This window comes from Oryx dammah, unplaced genomic scaffold, assembly GCF_014754425.2.
Source record: "Oryx dammah isolate SB20612 unplaced genomic scaffold, SCBI_Odam_1.1 HiC_scaffold_10, whole genome shotgun sequence".
In the NCBI taxonomy this organism is placed as follows: domain Eukaryota; kingdom Metazoa; phylum Chordata; class Mammalia; order Artiodactyla; family Bovidae; genus Oryx; species Oryx dammah.
This window is the reverse complement of record NW_024070194.1, coordinates 41,932,986-41,957,064: the sequence shown is the minus strand read 5'-3', so window position 1 is coordinate 41,957,064 and position 24,079 is coordinate 41,932,986. Positions and strand designations below refer to the sequence as shown.

The 24,079-nt window shown below is 46.3% G+C and overlaps 1 long non-coding RNA gene across 1 annotated transcript; it reads right to left on the bottom strand.

Annotated features, from left to right (window-relative positions):
• Positions 1 to 764: 764 nt before the first annotated feature.
• Positions 765 to 23,323, bottom strand: LOC120869334. Its single transcript, XR_005722523.1, has 3 exons — positions 23,312 to 23,323; positions 8,929 to 9,425; positions 765 to 798 (listed from the first exon to the last, which is right to left on the bottom strand). It is a non-coding gene; the product is annotated as an uncharacterized LOC120869334 (long non-coding RNA).
• Positions 23,324 to 24,079: the final 756 nt, after the last annotated feature.

The window sequence follows — 24,079 nt, the reverse complement described above, 5'->3', positions numbered from 1 at the left end:
GTGGATGATCGAACTAAACATAAGATTATAACACTTTCGGAAAAAAAGCAAGTCAGAAAGCATTTGGGATCTTGAATTAGACAAGTATTTCTTAAATATGACATCAAAAACACACAGGAAAAAACACATGAAAAAAATTATAAATTGGACTTCACCAAAATTAAAAAGCAAAACTATTCTTAAAAAAACACTATTCAGAATTCCTGGGCAGTCCAGTGGTTAGGACTCAGCTCTTTCACTGCTATGGCCTGGTTCAATCCTTACTCAGGGAACTAAGATTTCACAAACTGTGAGGCTCAGCTAAAAAAAAAGGCACTGATAGGAAAATGGAAAGACAAGACCCAGACTTGGAGACAATGTTTGCAAAACATGTATCAGATAAAGGACTTGTCCAGAATATGTTAAAACACACACACACACTTTAAATTCAAGAAAAGAAAATAATCCAATAAAAAAATTTTGACCAGACACTTCACCAAAGAAGCTGTATGGACAAATCATCGTATGAAGAAATGTTCATCATCATTTGCTGCTGCTGCTAAGTCACTTCAGTCGTGTCTGACTCTGTGTGACCCCATAGACAGCAGCCCACCAGGCTCCCCCGTCCCTGGGATTCTCCAGGCAAGAACACTGGAGTGGGTTGCCATTTCCTTCTCCAATGCATGAAAGTGAAAAGTGAAAGTGAAGTTGCTTAGTCATGACCGACTCTTAGCGACTGCATGGACTGCAGCCCACCAGGCTCCTGCATCCGTGGGATTTTCCAGGCAAGAGTACTGGAGTGGGGTGCCATTGCCTTCTCTGTCATTTGTCACTAGGTAAATGCAAATTAAACCACCATGAGATACTAATATACCCATATTAGAATTTCTATAGAATACTGACCTTCACATATTGCTGGTGGGAGTGAAAACTGGTATAACAACTTTGTAAAACAGTTGGGGAGCTCCCTAAAAAGTTAAACATATACTTACCATATGACCCAGAAATCTTTCTTCTAACTATTTACCAAGGAGGAATGAACACCTATGTCCACACAGAAACCTGGACACGAATGTTTATAATGGCTTTATTCATAATAGTCCTAAACTGAAAACAACACAAATGTCCTTTGAATGAAGACTAGTTAAACATCCTGTGGAGCATCCCTCCATGGGTACTACTCAGCAGGAGAAGGAACTGACGACCGATACACGTGACAAAGGGGATTCATTTCAAAGGCATGCACAGAGCAGAAGCCAGGCACAGCAAGGCTGCACAGACCTAATTCCATCTCTGTGACATTCTGAAAAAGGCAAAGGATAGAAAACAGATCATTTATTGCCGGTGACCAGGAGGAAAGGTTTGACTACAGAGAAGCACAAGGGCACTTTTTGTGGAACTGTTCTGTATCTTGATTTTGGAGTTGGTTATATGACAATATGTGTGTGTGTGGTCAGTCGCTTAGTCATGTCTGACTCTTTGCAACTCTATGGACGGTAGCCCACCAGGCTCCTCTGTCCATGAGGTTTTCCAGGCAGCAATACTGGAGTGCAGAGAAGGCAATGGCAGCCCACTCCAGTACCCTTGCCTGGAGAATCCCATGGGCGGAGAAGCCTGGTGGGCTGCAGTCCATGAGGTCGCTGAGGGTCGGACACGACTGAGCGACTTCACTTTCACTTTTCACTTTCATTCGTTGGAGAAGGAAATGGCACCCCACTCCAGTGTTCTTGCCTGGAGAACCCCAGGGACGGGGGAGCCTGGTGGGCTGCCGTCTATGGGGTCGCACAGAGTCGGACACGACTGAAGTGACTCAGCAATACTGGAGTGGGTCACCATTTCCGCCTCCAGGGGATGTTCCTGATCCAAGGATCAAACCTGCGTCTCCTGCACTGGCAGGCAGGTTCTTTACCACTGACCATCTGGGAAGCCCACATGCCATGCGTTTGTCAAAACCCTGGGAACTTTACGATAAGAAGGATGCACTCTAGTGTATGTGAATGACACCCCAGTAAAAAATGAATTCCTGTTCAGAGAAAACAGTGGTGGAGGAAAAACCAGGTGACAGTGAGTTGAATATCTGCACTCAGGTAGATTTTCTATCAGGAGCTACTCTACCTGTGAAACAATTAGTTGCCTTTGACACAGACTTTAGGAAGCATCCAAAGTTCAGAAGCAATAGAAGGTAGAGAGTAGCCTCTTAAAATGAAGGAAATACAGTATGTCATCTTGTGATTATTTAATGGAGAAGTAAATGGCAACTCACTCCAGTATACTTGCCTGGGAAATCCCATGGACAGAGGAGTCAAGTGGGCTATAGTCCATGGGGTCACAAAAGAGTTGGACACAACTTAGCAGCTAAACAATAACAACAACAATGTACAATTGATGTTTAACCTCGTGAAGGCCAGTTTATCCAGACCTTTTCTGACCCTGAGGCTATGTGTTAGCCACCCACCTCCAGTGTCCCTGAAAGTGGGGCGAGCATCCCTCCTATTTCTCTCCCTGGGGTGAATGTGGAAATAGACAGGACAGTAGCCATGTTGAAAGCAGGGACGTCCATCTATTGGGACAGCTTCCAGTCAGCCTCCTCTTTCAGGCATTTCTCAGTTGACGGAGAATAGATGCAGGGTCTGTGTTTCCATTTCCCAAAGCTTAGCGCCAGATGGAGGGTCCACCTTGAGATTTGAGCCCTCAACTTCAGCAGACATTGCCTGTGCAGGTGTCCTGGGCCCGTCTTCTGTCCCTGTCATAGGTGTGGAGACCCAGCCATGCCCGCTAATCCAGCTGCACAAAAGCACAGTAGCTGCTAGGATATATCTGCCTGGCTTTCTTCCACCAAGAAAACATTCACACCCCAGGCTTCATCCTTAGAAAGTCCACAGACTTTTTTACTGGGAAAATAGATTCCAGGAAATTATACCTTCAAAAGCCTTTTCCTTTAGAAGAATAAGTCATTTGCCCTTTGTGATCAAAACCAATACCAGCAATGGGGGGAGATGGACCACTGTGTTTCTGAAGAGATGCTCTGGGCAGGATTTGATATCACCTGTGGGTACCCGGCAGCTGAGTGCAACCTGAATCTCATTATGAGGGAACAGGGGAAAATCAAAATAAGGATCTGTATTCTTTGAAACTGTCAATATCATGAAGCATAGAAAAGGTTCTAGAACTATTTCAGAGAAAGGAAATCACAGACACATAGTATCATGTGCTGGGGGTGGAGAATGCCAAACAGTACATTCTTGAGTGAAAATTATTGATTAAATCGGAACACTAATGGAAAATTAGGAAAAAACACTGTCAACATTAAATTTATGGAGATGGTCAACTGTGCTGTGGTTATACAAAAAATACTCCATTTCATAGAAAGTAACACATGGAAATACTTAGCAGTAAATAGGAGACATTTGGTAGGGGAAAGTGATGCTGTGTGCAACTTACTCTCAAATGATTTGGAAAAAAGTAATTCTTGAAATTATTTGCATTATTATTGCTGCTACCATTGGGATGAATATTATTGTCAAAATTATTAATAAAAAACTTTTAGGGACAGGGTCAGCCAGGACAAAAAAATAAAAGCTTTTGAAAACTTTAACACAATGACTTGTCCTTAGCGCAAGTCATTTTGAATATACATTTAATGCCGTGAGCTTGGTTAATTGCAGAAGGTGGGAGGAGGAAGGATGAGAAATGTGATTTTTCTGGGCCCTACAAAAACCCCCCGTAGACCAGATCCTTATGAAAATGTCAGTTCTAAATATCACTTGACAGATGCTTTTCCCAGGCTTTTTATTGGGACAGGCGTCAGGCACGCTATCTCCTTCAGACAGTGTCTTGGACCGTGTGGGGAGGCCCCTGCAGACACCTGCCTGCCAATCATTTCCAGCACCACCATTTCCATTTTCCCCCTAAATCCTCCAAAGAAGGACTGAATATTTACAGCCGTCATGTTAACATTTTCCCTTTTCCACTGTTTGGCTTGGCCGAGACATTTTTGGCTGCGTCAATGACTGTGCTGGTCAGTGACCCAGGCAGTCCCACGAGGTCCTTCTTCTTCTGGTGGTCATCGTATTGCTCCTTCTTAGGGTGAGGAGGTGCATAGATTATAAGGAGGAAAAAGAAATGAACACCAGTCCCTTACTTTCATCATACATTTGTGGTCTTGATAACATGCGTTATTAACAGAAGAGGGAGGAGACCGTGGCTTCGAGTTTGGGGGTATAGATAAAAAGCCTTATAGCAATTGCCAACTCTCAGAAGATTAACACGCTAAAAGTGCAGTTATTATACCCACAAAATCATTAGAGACTGGATGGATCTCCTCCATGTGGTGACTCAAGGACCCAGGCTCCCCGATGCTGATGGCATCAGCATCTCCACATATCCTGCACCAGTGCCCTGCTGGGGAAGGAGGGAGGTGCCAGGGGAGATTTATGAAGTCCAGTGGCTCACATCACTCTAGTCCACTTCACATGATCAATAGTCTATCATTGATGTCCGCACTCCTCTCATGAGACACAGGAGCTCCTTCCCTCCCCTAGAACCCGGGTGGGCCTTTATAACTAACACGGCAGCTGTGATGGTAACAAGTGACTGCGCATGACTTCCCACTAGCTGATAAAGGCAGCACGCCTTTGGCTTGCCTCACTCTCTCTGTCTCTTGGGCTCACCTCAGACACCAGCTGCCGTGTTGGGACGAAGTCCCGGCCACAAGGAGATGCCCTGTGTGTGCATTCCAGTTGAACAGTTCCCCAGCCACCAGCCGGGATCAGCTGCTAGACCAGTCAGCAAATGAGCCATCCATTGTCCTTTGCAGAATTTTGACCTGTGGGAAAAAAAATTGAGACATAGAATCTTTTTGTTATTGCTTAAAGCCACTAATTTGGGCGTTACTTGTCATACAACTGTAGATAACTAACACAATGAGCATGTTGCCAGTCTCTGCCATGATTCTCAAGCCTCTCTGCATGGTTACTCATCAGGACTCCCTGACTACCAGCCGAGGGAAAAATTACTGCAACCACGGTAACCTCCACCACAATCACTATTGTGTCCATAGGGCCTTGATAAGAAGTGTAGACGTCAGGCTAAAAAGAGGAGATTGTGGAGGATTTTGCCAAGTCCGTTCAGGCAAGATTGAGGGAACTTACTGGTGGACACACCCTGGGACTGGCAACCACAGAATGGAGGTGGTATTACCATCCTAGTCCTGAAGGGACAACATGGGGACCGGTTAGTGGAATCTGGTATAACCTCTCAGTATAGAGGACAGATCAGCTGAGAGGGATTGAGACTTTCAGAATGCAACCACCGTCAAATGGAGGCCCACCAAAGAGAGAGAGAGCTGGGGGAACAAACACCAAAATTCTCTCTCCTCATGCTCTGATTTTTCGTTGATATTTCCTATTGGGTGAACTCAACAGAAAAACAAAGAACAAGCAACCTGGCTGAACAGTCTATAGGGTCAGCCTCCCAGGGGATGGAGAAGGATGAGAAGGTTCGGGAGTAGATCTGGAGGGGGAAATACAAATGTCATGTACATACACCATCAGCCCCACCATCTTCCCCCCATCAGCCCCACCATCATCACCCCCAGCATCACTACCATTATCACCATTACCCCCATCATCACCACCACCATCTTCATCATCATCTTTAGAGTACCTCATTTGCATACTACTTCCGGATTTACAAAACAATTCCTCATACTTTCTCTTGTATCATTCCCAGAAGGTCACCCTTGCAGGATTCCCTGCAGCTAGCAGAGGGTTTGGTCCATAACTGGTGTTTAGTTCGATCCTGCAAATACCAGCACATCCACTCTACTGAAGGATCTCAGAATCACAGGCACAGAGAGTAACGTCCCAAGACGAATATGTCAAGTATCACGAGAAAGACACAAAGCGTTAGAAGGTTTGATTAGGAAAGACTCATGGGGGTGGTAGTGCCCGAGACTGGTCCTCAGTGTAATCAGATCTCATCAGAAAGGGAGAGAGCTTCCATATCCTGACAGCCACATGAAGGAAAGATTTAAAGGTGAGGAAATAGAAATCGTGTTCTGGGAACAGGAAATACTTCCATTTTGCTGGATCACGGAATCTACGGAGGTAAGACCTAAGTTACGAAATTGAAAAAAAGTGAAATGATCATATTGGGATAAGTCACAAAAGCCAAGAAACACTTATACTGAGTACCTCAGGTGCTGGGGAGTCAGGGATGGTTTTTGAGCAGAGAAAGAACTCGGTTTACAGTGGTGGGAGGGTAAGTGGAGCGAGTGCCTAAACGAGGTGGGGAGATGACCCACAGGGCTGCCCTCATTTCAGAAGCAAGCCTCTTGCTAAGAGAACAAGAGCAGAAACAGAAGAAAGGGTGCGGCCGCATACTGACAGGCTGAGCAGGAGCGGGTGAACAGAGCTTTTCTACATCAGGCACAAGGGATGCCATAGTCCAACATCGTGCTTTTTTATTGAGTGACTGCTCTGTGCCAGGCACTGCCCTTGACTCTGTGGACACAGCAGGAAGCCAGATACATAAGGCATCTCACTTCTCCCCTGGATTCAGTAAAAGAAAAATAATGCCCTCAGATCAAGCAGGAAATTCAGGACTAAGAGATGGCATATGTGCTCTCCTTTGCCTGGAATAGCCTTCATCTCTTCTCCTTTGCCTAGAAAACTCCTATACACCCTTCAAAACCACCTAGAACTCCCCAACAATTGAAACACTTGTCTCTGATTCTTTTCACTCTACTTTTCTCAGTCTTTTAACATCTTCCTTCACAGATAACTAGGATTTCAAGGGTTTCAGAAAAGCTTTTATAATTACAATAGATTGTGAAAGGTCTCTTGGAAGTTGTGTTAAAACTCTAGTAAGTTTTAACATGTAAGACATATAAAAAGCGAGTTTGGGATTATTGTTCAGAACGATATTTGCAAAGGAAAAAGGCAGCTTCAGTGAGCTGTGTTGGGGAAGGAGGGGTAATGTGATAACTCACTCATCTTCCTATACCACCCACCCAGTCCTCTCTACAACCCCTTACACTCCATCCCAAGGTACCTAAGCCAGCAAGAGGCACCATCGGCAGAGTTCTAGTCTAGGTAAACCACAAATGTGCTCTAGTAAGTGGTATTTTTAAAATCAAGAAATACAAGTGCATTTACAGGGGGGCGGGGGAAGGCAGAGCATTTGAAAGTGGGCATCTCCCAGGAATCTGCCAATGGGCACACAGCTACTCTGGCATCTCTACCCGTATGTGACAGGACAGGCTGGGCTGGACTTAGGGTTGGGTGGGGGAGGTGGTCACAGGCGTTTACTTCGCAATTGCTATTGGACACTTTCTGTTCTCAACTCTAGGCTGAGGGCTGCAAGCCATAAGGTGAGGGAGACAGCCCCAATTCTAAAATGCTCATGTTCTCATGCAAGAGAGAAAACACCAGTAAATGAAGTTAACTCGTAGTTGTTACATGCCAACTGCCCGGTACAGCACCCTCAGCTTTAACCAGCCAGGACGGGCATCTGGCTTGGGTTTATCTCCATTCTACAATTGGCAGGATAAGCAACGAAGTCCTACTGTATAGCACAGAGGACTATATTCCATACCCCATAATTAACTGTAGTGGAAAAGAATATATAGATAAAGAATGTATGTCTATGTACAATTGAATCACTTTGCTGAATAGCAGAAATTAACACAATATTGCAGATCAACTATACTTCAGTAAAAAAGTTTAAAAAAAAAATTCGGCAGGAGAGGTGAGCCCTCACACCTGGCAGACTCAGAGTCGTGTTTCCACCAGGTGCCCAGTGAAGGGTGGGTAAACCATGTTGATGATGCCAGGTGAAGCAATCTGTGTCTGTGGCTGCGAGTAAGCTGGGTCCTGGCTTGCAACAGGAAGGACCAGCCTCATCCTCCAGGAGAAAGGACCAGGAAGATATAGAACTCAAAGGAAGGATGCTGTCAATAAGCAGGTTAGTGTGGAGTCTTCATGGTGGGAAATGAGGCTTAAAGAGTCATTTGAGATCAGATGGAGGCTGGTGGAGAAATAGTTTAGAATTTCATCCTGCAAGAAGCAGGATGGCTGAGCTCAGGAGTGGGGAGGCTCAGTGGTACTTTCTGGATGCCAGTCCACAAAGCGAAAGATGCTAGGGATGCCAACCCAGAGGTGAGACAAGAGGGCCTGGATGTATGTGTGGTGAGAATGGAGAAGCATATCAATGAGAGATGAGGCTTCATGAAAGGAGAGCAGGCAGGAAACACTGGGCCTCAGGAAACGTGGAAACAGTGCATGTGAGGTGATGATGGAGCCTCCAGGTAAGGCTGTCTGGTAGCTGAAGAGGTGAGACTACAGAGGTCAGTAGGAAGGCAGGCTGGATCCTGAGAGGAGGGTCCTCTATGGGGAGGTGATGGTTGGGATGAAGAGGAGAATGAGCGGATAGTTATGGATGTGGCTTCAAAACCAGAAGAAAGTCAGTAGCTGCATCATCATGGGAGCCAGAGGGAGAGAGAGTGTCAAAAAGTGAATGGTGTCCACTGCTGTCACAGACAGCATCTCAAGGGGGACAACCATCAGACTGGTGTTCAGGGGTCATCCCCCTGAGGGCACTCTGTTAGTAAACAGAACAGCAGGGAATGAGGGAAAGCATGAGAAGCGAGCTGGTTGCTGCATCCCCTACTGAGGACTTGAGCCAGATCAGCAGTCACCCCAAGGAAGGAAGTGGATGAGAATCCAGGAGAGTGTGGGGCCCAAATGGACAGGAAGATGACCAACCTAGAACCAGTCTACCTCTGACATTAAACTCCCAGGAGATTTGGGGCAAATGTCATAATGAATGTGAGCCCCAATTTTTCCATTTTTTATTAATATTTTGGAAATGTTCAAACACCTTGGGAAGAATAGTGTATTCCATCACTCTGTTCCTACAGTCACTGGCTCACAACCAATCCCGATTTACCCTTACTTCATCTACCTTCTTTCCCAATTGGTTCATCTGGAGGTTAGGTCTAGATCGAACTCCTTCTAAATCACTCCTTTCCTTCATTAATTCTTTGAATGCCACTTGAAAAGATAAAGACTGTTGTTCAGTTATGTTTGACTCTGCGACCCTATGGAAAGCATTGCTACATCTAAACAGTTAGCAGTAATTCCTGAACAGCCCAGAAGTGTTTGAATTTCCCCACTTGTCTCATAGGATTGGAGGAGGAAGAGGTGTTTTATCCCAGTGAAAATCCAAACAAGGTCCACCCATGGCATTTTGCTAATGTATGTTTTCAGTTTCTTTTAAATGATAAGTTCACTCTTTTACTTTTTTTTTCTTTTTGATGGTTATTTTTTGCAGAAACGGGTAATGTGTCTTGTTTCCTGACACAGGGCTTCACTGACAGCATCCACATGGGGCCATGTACGGGGCTTCTCTGTTCCCTGCTGTGTCTCCTGCTGGCTCACGTTAGACTTGTTCCTCTTGCATCACATCGATGTGGATCCAACATCCTGTGACCTCTCTCTCCATTATGCTCTGATTGGTGTGTGGATTAAGGCAGTCCACTCGATCCGTCCATTGCAAACCCCTGGTACTTTTTGACACATTAGCAGAAAAATACAAGTTCTTTCTTTCCTGCAGAAGATCTAATTCTATTTTGATCAGCAGAAAAAATTAAAGACTCTAGATACAGTAGATCAGCACATATAAAACATCAAGATTTCCTAAATATAAAAATTGTCTTCATGACAAATTTGATTTTTTTTTTAAATGAAAGCAATATTTAGAATGTGGCCTGTCACTGACATTGAAGCACTAGGTGTGAAATGCCTCATGAAAAGTACGATGGTGGTACTTCCCTGAGGGTCCAGTGTTAAGACTATGTGCTTCCAAGCCAGGGGGTGCAGGTTCCATCCCAGGCCAGAAAACTGAGAACCTGTATTCTGCAGGATGCAACCAAAAAAAAAAGAAAAAGCACAATGGTAACGAGGGGGAAAGCATCTGGTGCAAAATGCCCCCACCGCTATGCAGTGACATAAGTTCTAGGAACCAACTGCTGGTAACAACATCAGTGGTGCTAGAAGCTGGTTTTCTTCTCCACCAAGATTTTCCTCATCATACAGGACCTAGACTAGGGTGCTGGCAGAGAGAATGGAAAAGTCATGAAAAATGTGACCTTAGGAAAGAAGAGCTAACAGGATTTGGTAAATAATTAAAAAGGGGGAGAGACGAGATACTGCTTATACCTTGACCAGTGAAATCTTAAGTAACAAAAGAATGTAAATTGGAAATTTCACAAGGACATGGAAACTGCTCCCTGGTTTAAATCAATGGACGTCCCCAGCTGGTGAGACTCTGACTTTGCAGATAACAGATCCTCAGATTGCCCCCAGAAATGTCCCTGGGCTATCAGAATCCACCTTTTCATCCCTGGATTCATCTTAGAAAACTGCTAATACATAACAAGGAGTTCCATCAGCTAGGGGATATTCTAAAACACTGGGCCATGTGCCAGACAGCATTTTAGGGGAGTTAAGTATTTACCTATTTATCTGAAAAGTACCCAAATGCTTCAGATCCTGAATAATGAATGGTTAAGGAAATATATGGGGATTGGAAGAGCTGCTGACTCCCTTGCACATATAAAGAGTTCTGTAGAATAAGTAAAAACTGTAGGTCCTTCTATGTAATCAATGCTATCAGTGGTTTAGCAATGGCAGAGCCTGCAGGGCAGAAGCTTGAGGACAGACAGTGTGGAGGGCACACCCAGGAGCCCACATTTGGGCCCCCAAAATGAGGAAGAAATAACAGAGAGGAGATGTTGAAACGTAGAAAATAAAGGTGTGAAGGACTGCCCTGGCAGCCCAGTGGCTAAGACTCCTTGCTTTCACTGCAGAGGGTGTGGGTTCAATCCCTGGATGGGGAGCTATTAATAAGATTCCACAATCCCATGTGCCTCACAGTGCAGCCAAGTGAAATGAAATAAAACATCTGAGAGAAACCACTCAGCCCTGCATCTGGCCCCAGGACTTATTAGAAGCAACACGTCAAAATAAAGCATGTAGAAGTCAGCAGATTAGTGACAGTCCCCCCCTCAAGCCTGTCACTAAACCTATTTATCGGTGAACATTCCCAGACCACAAAACCCCCATCAGCCAACCATTTCTCACCCATCAAGGTGCAAAATGACCCTTAATCCAGGGCAAGGGTCTCACCCCTCCCAGCCATCTCCCTAAGATAAGACCTAACCACAGGTGCTGGCATCGACAAGGGACAGCCCTTGTGGGCACACAGAAGCAAGTGTCCACCGCAACAGCAGTCAGGCAGGAGGCTGACGGCTGTGAAGAGCCAGCCCCAGATGACCCGGCTCTCTCAGGGGCCAGCCTGCTGTTGAGAGGCCGGAGCTCAGTCTAGAGGGTTCCTGGGCTCTGGCCCAGAAGGAGTCAGTAGTTCTGTGAACATGCTGCAAAAGTGATGAGGAAAGCCTAGACACCTCTTCTCCATTTAAAAGGAAGCAGTGGAGGCCTCTGGGCCCAGAGCTGGTGGCTGAAGATCATGGTCACTGTGGGAAAAGCAGCCATGTAGGGTGTCGGGGGGGGGGGGATGGTGATCCTGGGAGACTTGTTGGCCAATGGGATTTGAGCACTTGCCCCTCCTGGTCCTTGAACCTCACTTGAGACAAATTCTTGAGATAATCATAAAAACCATAGCAACCTGATGCTGGGAAAGATTGAGGACAAGAGGAGAATGGGGAGATAGAGGATGAGATGGTTGGATGGCATCACCGACTCGATAGACATGAGTTTGACCAAGCTCCAGGAGACAGTGAAGGCCAGGAAAGCCTGGCATGCTGCAGGCCATGGGGTCCCAGAGAATCGGACACGACTGAGCAACTGAACAGCAACAAAAACCAACCTTGCTGACATTGGGATTTGCACTGAAGCTGTGAACCGAGGGGCTGGGCAGGAAAAACAGCTTCAGTGTCTTTCCCAGAGCAGGTAAGAGGACAGGAGGGCTGCCCGGTGAATCTCCAGTGCTAACTGCTCCATCCTCTCCTGCCCTGTGTTTCTAGAACAAGAAACAGACCTGAAACATCAGCATCACTCATTTCGAGGAAATTTGTCTTTTAAACATCTGACTGTAAAATCGTTTTTGTTTTATCCTCTGACAGAGAGAGAGAAGCCAAGGCCAAAAGAGAGGAGCTGGCATTTCAAATCTTTTCAGGGCAGCGAGGCTGGATCTGGGAGCAGCTGGAATCAGTCCTGCGTCATGCAGCAGTGCAGAGATCACTGTTTGGAGAGCACGTGACAGGCCACCTCCAAGGCAGGTAGACTCTGGGCTTGTGATGGAAGGGTAAAATGAAAGGAATGATGAATGGTCTCCTGTGTTGTCCCTTGAACCCAGACCAACTGGAGGGCACAAGCGAGTCCGGGGAGGGGGGTGAGTATCACGCTCTCTGCTGGAAGCAGGAGGCATGTGTATGTGTGTGTCTCTGTGTATGTGTGTCTTTGTGCATAGATCCCAGGAAGCAGGCAGAGTGAGGACCAGGAGGATGAGGCAGGGAGAAGGAACAGCCCTGGGCTGGTCATGGCCTCAGGCAGCAGGTGCTCTCTGCTGGAACCCTGCTCAAAGCAGAGTGGGGGCCTAAAGGGTTGTGCCCGGAGTAGCAGCAGGAGTCTCTGTCCCTCGGGGGCTGGGAAATAGCCATAGACAGAGATGGGGCCACCCTCCCGCTTGCAGCTGGCCGGGCTAGGTCAGGCGGGCTTCCCAAGGGCAGAAATGCTATCTTAATGGCAGCTGTAGAGTGACCCTTGGAGACTCACCTCCTCAGTCACAGTGGGGGTCAGTTGGGTGGTAAAGAAACTGTGAAACAGGCCCCAGAGAAGCCCCATACCTCCCAGCCCTGACAAAAAGTTTCCCTTGCTCACTAGACATGGAAGCCGCTGACGGCCCACATTGGCCTGTGCCCTGCCTCCTGCTGCCCTGCCCTTGTCCACCAGGAATGAGAGCCTGGGAGCTGTGTCCAGGGCAGAGCCTCTGCCCAGGAAGCCTGTGGCACCTACCCGCCTGCCTGCCCCGATGTGAGGAGCCCGAGAGTCTGTCCTTCTTAGATACAGAGCGTGGTGCGGACCCAGGGTTTTCAGAATTGATTCACACAGGCGCATTTTCAAGTTATTCCCTCTGACTCTGAGGGGTAAGGGTCATCGCTTCTCCCTTCCCCTCTCAGACAGGTTCCTTGGAAGGGAGTTTGAGCCTGCAGTTTCCCTCCAGAAATACTCCCAAAGGAGAGTCCCGACCTGCCCCGCCCCAGATCAGTGCCCAGGGCCCCTGAGCCCCAAAAAGGAAGGGTGTGGGTCAGGGAGAGGGCGTTCCTCTAGGCAGAGGGAGAGGGATTCGGGTCCTGCCCTCACTGTCCACCGCGCCTGGGGGACGTGATGGGGCCGCCGAGTTTCCGTTTCTTTGTTTGTGGGCCTGTGACCATGAAGATGCGGGCCGGGACCCAAAAAGTATAGAAGTTTCCAATTTCCTTCTCAGCTCCCCAGGTGTGGAGAGTGAGAACGTCACCTCCTGGCTCATCTTCACTGCCTTGGACATTTCTTTTTCAAATAACTGTTGGCCCTTTCTTCGGAATCTGTATGATAATACGTCATTGTACAAAGTTCTTTCCCCAGAAGACACGCCATTGATGTGATCTGGAACAGTCAGATCACAATTCAGAGATTTTAGGGTTCTCCCACCTCTGGCTCCCTTGCGGAGAGTTGAGTCAGGAGACCCTAAAGGACATGGCCAGATCTTTCCCTGTTTTTCCTTCCCAAAGCGATTACAGAATGAGTTGTTGTTTTATTTTGTTCTGTTTCTCATATACAGGCTTTCCAAGCCTTGGAGCTTGGGCTGCTGGCATTTTAATTAACCTGACCCCCCGCCACCCCCACCCCCACCCCTTCCCCAGTGATTTCAGGAAGGGAAATAAAACAGCAACACTGCCTCCTCCCAAAACAAGGCTGGGATGATTGTCTTACCTGTTACAAAGGGAACACCAACCCTCAGGATGGCGCCCCCAGCTCCCTAACGGGCCTACCCCCTCCCAGCACCTCCAGTCAATTTTGAAGTTTCCACTTCAGATAGAAATCTGTTGAGTGGGAGGAGGAATATTTCTCCTTTTAATAAGTAAAATAAAAATTTCCTCTGGATCATCTTAGAGCCTATCTTTTCTCATTCCAAGGTCACTTTTATTCTGAGGTCAGTACGACCCATAAACCATCATTTCCCAATAAGAACGCAAGGCAAATACCTCCAGATTCCAGAATCTGGCCTTGAAACCAACCTGATGTTTAAATCAGCATGGATATCCCTCTGTTGTGTCAAATCATAGTTTCCCCAGAGATATTGTGTTTCTTGTTTCTTTTCTAGTAAATTTTTATTTTTTGCCCCAATATTCACAGCTTAAGCATTTTTATCCAGTTTAAACGATGGGGATTTAAATTGCTATTTTAGTGGAAGAGGCTTGATTAAAACCTGTGTCCTCATCAAATTATTGGACAGTGGTTCTTGGGCTCTGTTTACATTAGTGTCAACCTTAATTTAAATTCTGCATAACTATATTTGCTTCACTAAATGCATTCACCAGGAACATACCACAAATTACTTTGCATTATGAGCAGACTGTCTTTGTCTATTGCAAAGTGTTTTGAAATTAGCACCATAAGTAACTAGCTGTAAGTGTCACTCGATCTCCTTAATGCCTCATTAATCAAACCCTGTGGCAGCTGGTGTGATGTCCAAGCCCATCTCATAGAAGATCGGTATCACTTGCTTCTTGCTCCTGACCACAGTCTTTTAAACCTGATTCATGACTTGTGCATCTGCCTACCCTCCTTGTGGCATTCCCCACGCTCAGAGGTCCTCCAGCGAGGGCGGCTTTGCAAGGCAGACCAGTTCCTGAGTATTCTTTGCAGAAATTGGCAATAAAAAACCACTTCTCCTCTCATGGAAACCCATGATCTCAAAAGGAGGAAGGTCATTTCCCTGTGTTATCCACAAAGATTCAACATAATTTCCATATCACTCTTAAAATGCCTTTCTGGAAAAAAATTCCCTGGACTAATTTTTCTTTATAGCAGGAGTTAGAGAAACAAAACATATTCTCCTAGGAGACTGCAGTTTCCACCCTGGCCTCAGTTTTCAGGAAGATGATATACATTTAGTCTAAGCACTTAACCAGGAGAGAACAATATATTTGTTCCTTTAAACATGGGGTGATTTCTGTCCTAAATATAAAATTTTAAAATTTGTACTTGCAAAGGAAATAAAAAACAACTCAGATTTGACATTTTTATTATAGTCCTTAAAGAAAAAAGACTGTCATTCACACATACATGTTTATACAAAGTCATACCAAAAACTACATATGTTACAAGATTCTTTTTTTTTTTTTTGGTCTTTTACTGGGGCCATCAAACATGCAAATACCTAAAAGAACACATCCCTGTTGTCCATCCCCTTTCCCTGCATTGCATACAGGCTGGAACACACACACACATATACACACAAACCCTTTTCACTAAATTTGATCTCCTTGGTGTTAAAACTACTTCGCAGCTCTACTGGACAAAGCCATCCCACAGCATATCCTGAGCAAAGTGGGCAGTCGCTGAACATGTGGGTGGGCAGGGTCACCCTGTCCCGAGTGGCCCTGGCCATGGCCGTGGGGGCTGGCGCGAGGGACCCCGGTGTCGACACAGGTGCTCTGTTTCCTGGGGGCCCCCTCTGAGGTCGGTCTTCGGGAGCTGTGTCTCTATGGACAGCCTTTGGTTTCATGGCCTTCCCTTCTGACAATCCAGCAGGAAAAATCCACAGCAGGGTTTTTTTTTCCCTACGAGTTTTGTCAGTGTGAAAACACACACACACACACAAACAGGATTGAAACTTCGTATTTCCTGCAAATGGCTTTCTGGTCTGGCATTTTGTGCAATTTAAGTAAACTATTAATTTTCTCTGGGGTTACACTTTTTGCCTTTTCACCTTACAAAGCCTTTCAAGCTAAATAAACCTTATTAGAATAGAATGCAGCCTTGTTGCCCAGCTCCCAAACCAATGTCCGTGGCAAAACCCACTGAGTTTGAACAGACGGATGGTTCAGATCTTAACTTTAAAACCAACCTAGTGTAAGCCATACTTTATGCTTATTTTTATCACATCTACTTTCTCTTATGGCATTTAAAATAGGCTCTGCCTTTAAAAGAGCAAATGGGAAAGAACATTTCAATCATATCTTAGGAGACATTTACTTTGATTAAAGGAGTAATTTACAGAAATTATAAATATGTTTTATGTCCCATCACCAGCTCATCCTGTTCTCTCTCTGCTTATGGCAACCTCTATTCACTAGGACTCTGAAAAGATTAATTGTGGAAAGGAGGAGTCCAAAATATTCAGAAGGGACGAAATCATCATTGAACAATTTCAAAATGGCTAGTTCAAAACTTCCCCTTCTTTTCAGCAGCTGTAGGAGTGTGAGTGTTTAAACCAAAAATTTTACCTCCTCTCTCCTTCCCTATTTTACACACTCACCTCCTCCCCTTTCGTTCCCCCAAAGGCAACATTTTGGCTTGGCAACCAAAGAAGTCACTGAACCCTTCCATTGAAATACTCCACAAAGATCCTGCCTAATCACAGCTTGGATTTCAGAAAGAAAGAAAAAACTCAGGAATTCGGACGCTAGGCATGTCACAGTCCCCCACTCCATTCTGCCCTTCCCTCCCTCACTGTCCCCGGTGAAAGAAAAGACAGCCACGCCTCACCCGTTACAGTAAAGACACCCCGAGATTTAGGGGGATGAGTGCAGCCTTACTTAGCTGCAAGGCTGCAGCTGTGCTCTTATCTGGCCAAAGGAGCCAAGGGACAACAAAAGACCGCAAAGAAGGGATGGTGGCTGCATGGGAAAGCCACCAGCCCCGCATTGTGGTGCCCTTCTGCTGAGCAAATAGTTCAAACTGTTCATTCCCATCTCCTATTCTCTCCCTGGTACATTGTTTGTGCCCTTGCATTTCATTCGGCAAGGAAGGTTGCTCTCTGGGCCTATAAGCAAACAGTCCAGAAAAGAGCTAGCCATCCCCTTCTCTTCCCCGGAGAACTAGCATTTTTATTTCGGCTCCAAGCTGTCAAAGACCTGGAGAGTTTATGTCAGTGTCCTGAATTAATTGCTTTAAGCTGGAGCAGGCTCCACGGGCTACCAAATATCCAGGAGATGTTTATTAATAACTCTTCCTTCAGGATTCTGGCTCCAAGCCGTCCCTTGGTGGTGGCCTTTATCCGGCTGCCACCTTCTCCCCCCTGGCCTCTTGGTGCTGGGGGTGGTGGCGTGGCCAGTGGTAGAATGGCTTACCTCTTTTCCTGTCATCGTGACAAAATTTAGAAATGCCTGGAGTGAAAAAATATCCACCTGTGTATCAGGACATGTGTGATGGTTATCTTTGTCCTGGCCCCAGGAAGCTCCCAGAGTTACAGAAACTGCATGAGCGACTTCGAAGTGGCCCAGTACAAGCCCATGTAGCCCATACAATTAACAGAAGCAGCCAGAGAAATTATCTCCCCCTACCTCCTTCTCTCTTCCTCCCCCAAAAGAAAATTCAGTGAGGCTGACAACTTGATGTGTTTTGAAGTTTTCCTGGTACTAAAAAAAATAAAGCCTCTTTAATAGAATGAAATAATAAACCAATTTATATACCGATATAAGACCAGGATCGCGAGTGCCATTGTGTAATTTTCCACTTGACTTTTCATTATCTACCTGAACAAAATCAATCTATATGTATGGGATCAGCATACAATTCCGGAGATAAAAGCTGAAAATAAATGTGCTTTGCATATCCCAGAGATAAAAGACACAGTCCTTCGGACAGCCTTTTCTTCTCCAGCAGATGTATTTATAAAATAAATTGTCTGTCAAGGAAAAAAAAAAAGAGACATGGTGGTGTATCTGCAGTGTGGACTCTTTTGCTGGAAATATTGATCCTGCAAATGAGCGCTGGTTAATAAATGCCCTGCCGATGATAGCGGGTCTACCCGAGTGCCGGCTGGGTCAGCGCTGCTCCCAGCCAAACCGCCCCAGCGCCAAAAAAAAAAAAAAAAAAAAGACAGAGAGAGAGAGACAGGAGAGACTTCCCCTATTAACACGGATTTAAGGCTGAGGACTTCAAGGGCCTTCTGAAGCCTCTCCACAGAGACAAAGCACACTGAAAAAATAACACTATGTTAGAAACCCCCCTGAAGCTTGTGAGGGACCGTCAGTCTTCAAAAAAGTTGATTTCCATCCTTTTTTGGGGTGGGGGAGACTTTCTTTACCCTAATACCTAGAAATGGAGCTAAGGGCAGTACAGCCCTGTCCACACTGGCCTCACCTAGGTCCTGGCCAGTCCCTCCCTCTGGGGATGCGTCCTCGTCAGCACTGCAAGTGTGTGCCGTGCTGGGCAGATGGCAGAGGCATCCAGGCCTGTGCCCATCAGGTTCTGGGCTCCTTGGGGCACAAGCACCCCCCTGGGGGGAGTTCATGGGGCTTGTTTCCAGGCTGGCCACTCTTGTCCCTTCTGTGAGGCAGTGACCAATTGCCCATGCTTTATTGGCCAGCAAAGAAACCCACAAGGCATGGGTCCTGGACCACTTTTGCCCCCAGACAATCACTCTGAGCTCGTGGACTTATCTGGTCATTGAGAAGTAACGATGCCTTTGGCCAAGGACTTAGACAACTTGCTGCTCATCGTTCTTCATTCATCAGAAGCTTTAGTAACTTTGGGGAGGTTAAGCGTCTACTTGGGCAACTTTAATGTTTTATGTTTCATATCTTGGTGCTTAGTTCTGGTGGTTGTTGGTCTGGTAGTTTGGCCCAAGTCTGCAAATCGTGATTTTCATGTATCACTTCCCTAATGCCGAGAGGTCATATTCATGTCCAGAACCCACCTCACTCCCCAGACCCTCATGGGGAACTATGGGGTAAGGTCCCCAGGAGCAGGCTGACGGCAGGGTTATAGACTTTTAGGGACTCTCCTGTGAAGGTCGGAGTTCAGCACCGAGAGAAGCTTGTGTGCTTTCAGGCATGTGGGCCTCTTAGGAGCACAAGCATCCTCCCTCCATCTCACCTTTTTGTCCCAGTATCTGCGAATAAGCAAATCTACAGAAAACAGAAGAATACAGTCAAAGAGGGTTAAGCTGTCGTTCTCGTTTGAAAAGTAAACCGCATCCTGACAGCCTATTTTGAAAAGTCCCTGTATTTTCATTACAAAGTTGATGGCTTTTATGTCCAGAGTATTCAGCCTCCATGAACTCAAGGCGTGTTTTGTCCACTGTTTAATTACTCCATGATCCACACATTTAATCTGCATCCTGGAGAAGCTATACTGGTAGCATGTGAGCTTCATCCACCAGGTGAAAAATCCTGTAGGGGTTTTGTAGCCCCCACCCCCCACAACCTCCCAGAAGAAAGAGGACATAAACAGCAGGGTGTTTCTACACCAAAAGGCACATTTACCCATCCTGCATAGCTGTCTCCCAGCATAAGCAGGGTCCTGACCCAGATCCAAGCTGCAGTCCCTGTTTATGAAACAAGTATTGGCTAAAGAGAAGAAACTGAGTTTTTCCAAAGGTATTTTTAGTCATCGTGTCAGTGGTATCCTGGTTTGATGTCATTCCCCAAGAAAGAAAAATGGACAGTCAGAAGTCCAGTAAATGTATTTGGGTGGACACATTCAGATAAATGGAACCAGATGGAAAGTTAGCGTCAAATGTCTCCAGTGCTGACATTAAAATATATATATATATCAAGCAGTTAAAATATGTAAAGGAAATGAAGGATGTAACCAAATTCAGGCAGAGGGTGAACACACGCCCCTCTTGGTCTTCTTGGGGGTCAGTTAACAGAGGAGGATGAGCCCCCAGTCCCCAGCTGCTGCTCAACCCCTCTGGAACCTAGGAAACTGAAGACATTATATGTGAAAAAGCGCAAGCTGGCCTGATTGTATTTATCTGCCTAGGAATCCTAAGTTAACTCACTTTGCCCCTCAACAGTTGTCTCATTCTTCCCTTTCAGTGAGCGTACAGCATCTTGACAAAGAACCAAAGAGATCTCTTGGTTATCTCTTGAGCTCCACCCAAACTAACAGTCATAAACGCAAAGGCCCAGTGCAGCCCTTCCCACCAGGCTTGACAGAGAAATAAAGAGCCCATTTCCAAATGAAACACTACAATGGCATCCTGCCCTGTGGATGAGGTACTTACCTTTTCAAGAACAGCCAAATGGGGAATATGTTTCAGCGCTATTTCTTGTTTTCTTTCTTCTTTCTTCCTGCCTTCTGTTTTGGAGTGCAGGGGGAAACTGATGATGGGAACGGGATGAAACATAGCCCTAAATCAGAATCTCTTGCATACCCCTTCCATTTGAGTGCAATCAAGATAGAGTCCCTCCTCCAGGCTCTATGAATTATCAACACAGAAATCCATTCAGAAGGCGGTGAGACCCAAAAATGAGGCCAGGAGAGGGCTCTGCCATGCCCTAATGATGCCGCAAACTTTTCCACAGCACTTAAAATGCACTTCAAGTGGTCCCAGAGCAAGAGGGTTGCTTTTTGAAATAAGAAGAAAAATAACTATAACTTATCCATGGTGACAGTTTGAAAAATGAATGAAATTTTCACTTCTAGTGCCTACTGTCATTGTGAAAAAATTACTGGATTATGACACTACACAATGCCAAAGAGATATGTATAATTTCTTCTATGTCTCATTGTCTACAGCAAGTTGTTGGAAACATTTTTAAATGTGGAGAACCAGGTGAAAAATCTCTATAATTAAATTAACATCTGACCCAGAAAGTGTTGCCTTAATCACAGGAAATATTCAAGAACACGAATTGACACTCTGTGTGCCAACTTTTCTTGACTTGAAATGTTTTCTTTTCTTAAATTTAATTTTATTTTAATTGGAAGATAATTATAATATTGTGATGGTTTCAAACATATTTCTTAAGTATGTCCTTATTATCTGACAATAAGAACTATGTATCCTTATTCAATTTTTTTCTGCCATGTTGTACACAAAGAAAGCATGATATCAAGGAAAGGAGGGAAACAGGTTTCTTTTAAAGAAATACAAAAACAGTTGCTCTATTATATGATTTGGGCAACAACAGCCTTATAACAAACTCCTTTTTAAAACAACACTTACTACTCCTGTACAGAGGAGGGCACGACAACCGACTCCAGTGTTTTTGTCTGGAGAATCTCACGGACAGAGGAGCCTGTGAGGCTATAGTCCACGCTGTCTCAAGGAGGCGGACACTACTCAGGGCCTAAGCACACACACCCCTGTACAGATGAAGGGCTGGGCTTCAGCCTGACTTCTGGCTGGCCCCAGCAGCGATTCCGTCCAGCTTGTTGACATTACATGGGCTTCATTAGAACCAAGTTAAATGTTCAAACGCACCTCATATTCTTTTTCAGTGATGTTACAAGAGAAAGATGTGGATTTGCAGCCTCACACAGAGGATATTTCGTCTCCGTGAAACCAGAGTTCTGTCCATTCAGCGTAATTTTAAAAAGAATTGCCCACTCGATGCAGAAATGACAGTTCCTTGTCTCAGGCATCACTTTTAAAAGTTCAAAAGAAATATCTGCCGCCCAACACGGGAAAGTATTTTACTTCCCAACCTACTCAGACTTTATCACAGTTAATGCTGACAGTGGAGTTAGATGAATCAGGAAAACCATCAAATCATCTTCATACACTGTGTATTTTTGAAGCCAGACAACATTGGTAGAAGTTTTCTCTCATTATCTCTCACTTTTCTTTCCTCTGGGCGCTGAGGAAAGAGTGAAAGACCAGTAGGGAATACACCGGAACTCTTTTTACTTTGAGGAAAGATAAGCCTCCATTTTCAAGTAACTTGAAAAGTGAGAATTCTGATACGGAAGAATTTCAGCACTGGCTTTCCTAAAAACTCAAGACTGATTTTCAAATAGCAAATACCAAGGTTCAATTTCTTTACAGTTGTGAGTTTCATTGCAAAAAGAAAGAAATGGAGGAGGGGAGTAGATGATTATATATTTTGCTTGATATCACACAAAGTAATTTAACATTAATGAAGGACTAGTGGATTTTACAATTTTACTGTTCCTGTCGTAGCTAAAAAGTCATGTCGTGCCCCAAACCCAGGCCTGAGTTGATAAGCTTTTTTAATACAAATTTTAGGTTAGATTAGAGGATTTTGCAGAAGTCTAAGTCATGGTTTGGGGTGAAACTGAACAATATGTTTGAATCCAGTGTCCATCTGAAGCTCATTTCTGTTCACATCTTTCTCCTATTTTGCCAGCATCTTGCAGTTTCCCAGCTCTGGGGTCCGAATACAGATGGCTACATTCTCATACTGGGCACCCAGAGAAGGTCACATGCTTTACATCAATGGCAATTAGTTCCCCTTTTTAAAATGGAAAATGTCATTAAGTTCTTGAATAATTCAAGAGTAGAGGTCACAATACAGTGTCCCTTTTGGGGGTCTTTATGGTGCAAATGGCAAAACAAGGCGATCCTATCAGTAAGAGTAGATCTAAGGTTTACAATGTAGCTCTATTTAGTGTGACAGGAAAATTAAATTACACGGGGCACTCATTCATCGTCACCCGTTAACAGGCTTGGGAAAATTGTGGATCCCCGGGGACAAATCACTGACAACGTGCGAGGCAAATAAAAATATGTCATTTTAATTGGCCGCCGTTTCCTCCGCTTGGTTTTGAAAATGACAAACATAAACTGGTCCCCCACAACTCTCCTTGGATATATGGTCCCGAGTGGCCAGGGCACGACCACAACTTAAGGACGGGTTAAAAATTCTAGGGGACACGGGTCTGTTTTCATAGCCATAGTTGAGCTGGTCTGGATCCAGGGGTCCCTGGAAAGGAAATACAGGGGAAGGTTTCACATATAAACCGGCGTCCGCGGCTCCCCAGCCCGCGCCTGGGGGGTGATCGGTACGGCAGCCACTGCGTTTCTGGAACCGGGGCTGCCCCTCAACCTGCAGGGTGTCAGGAAGAGGGGGGACCGAACGACGCCGGGGCCACCAACCTCCCTCCCTCCCCAAGCGAGAGAAAACCCTCACGGGTCTCTGGGGTCCTGGCCCCGGGCTCCCGGGCTGGGGTCCGATGGATGGGGTCGAACCAGAGGCAGCGCGTCCTCTGAGGTCACGGACCGAGAGGAAAGCTGTTCCCGGGCCACGCCAGCACATCCTCTCCATACACGGTTCCCTGCGACCCCCACTATCCCGGTCTGGGCTGGTGGGCGTGGCCGCCGGGGACCAGCTGGCACCCTTGACCACCCCCGAGGCTCGCAGAGCTCTGGGCCGCTCCACCCTCGCGTCCCGCCGCGCGCCCTGCGGTCTCCCGCCCATAGCGGCGTGCTGCGCACCTGCGGGGCCCCAGCCCTGCTTCCCGCTTCTCCCGTAGCAGAGCGTGGTGGGGGCAGGCCCCTCCCCGGGGGCGCCGGGGCGCCTGCGGGTGAGGTTGACCTTTCCAGTGCGTGGGGCGCCCGGGGTCAGTCCCCTGCGACGTAGGACCTGGAAAAGGCAAGAAGGATCACCCGTCTGCCTGTTGCTTTTTTTTTTCCAAGAAATATCTGTCTGGCTCTTCCCTTTTTCGGGCTCCCAGACCAAGACGCTGCGAAGTCCTGTGCTGGCCAAGTGAGCGCCGAGCGGGGCTAGGCGGACCCCCCTGCCCCGCACCTCGCGGTACTGCGCTCATCTCCGCCGCGGGCCCTTGGCCGCGCGGGGAGGCCCGGCTCGGATGCGCGCCCCAGGATGCGAGGACCCGGAAGGGGGCGGCTGCCTGGCCTTGGCGGAGGGTCCAGGCTGCTGACGGGGAGCGGGAGGCCGTTTCAGAGACTGCAGTTCCCAGAGGAATGAGAACCGCGGGGCCGCTGGGTTTCTGAAGCGGTCCGACGTTAGTAACGCTTAGGTAAAGCAAGACACTTCATTTTAAAGAAAAAGTTCTATTTCAGCGTGACTGCTGCCTCGGGCGAATAATGGGTATTGGAGCCTCCGTATCTTTGTAGTTGAATTAAAAGTTGAATTAAGGAATACATTTCCTTC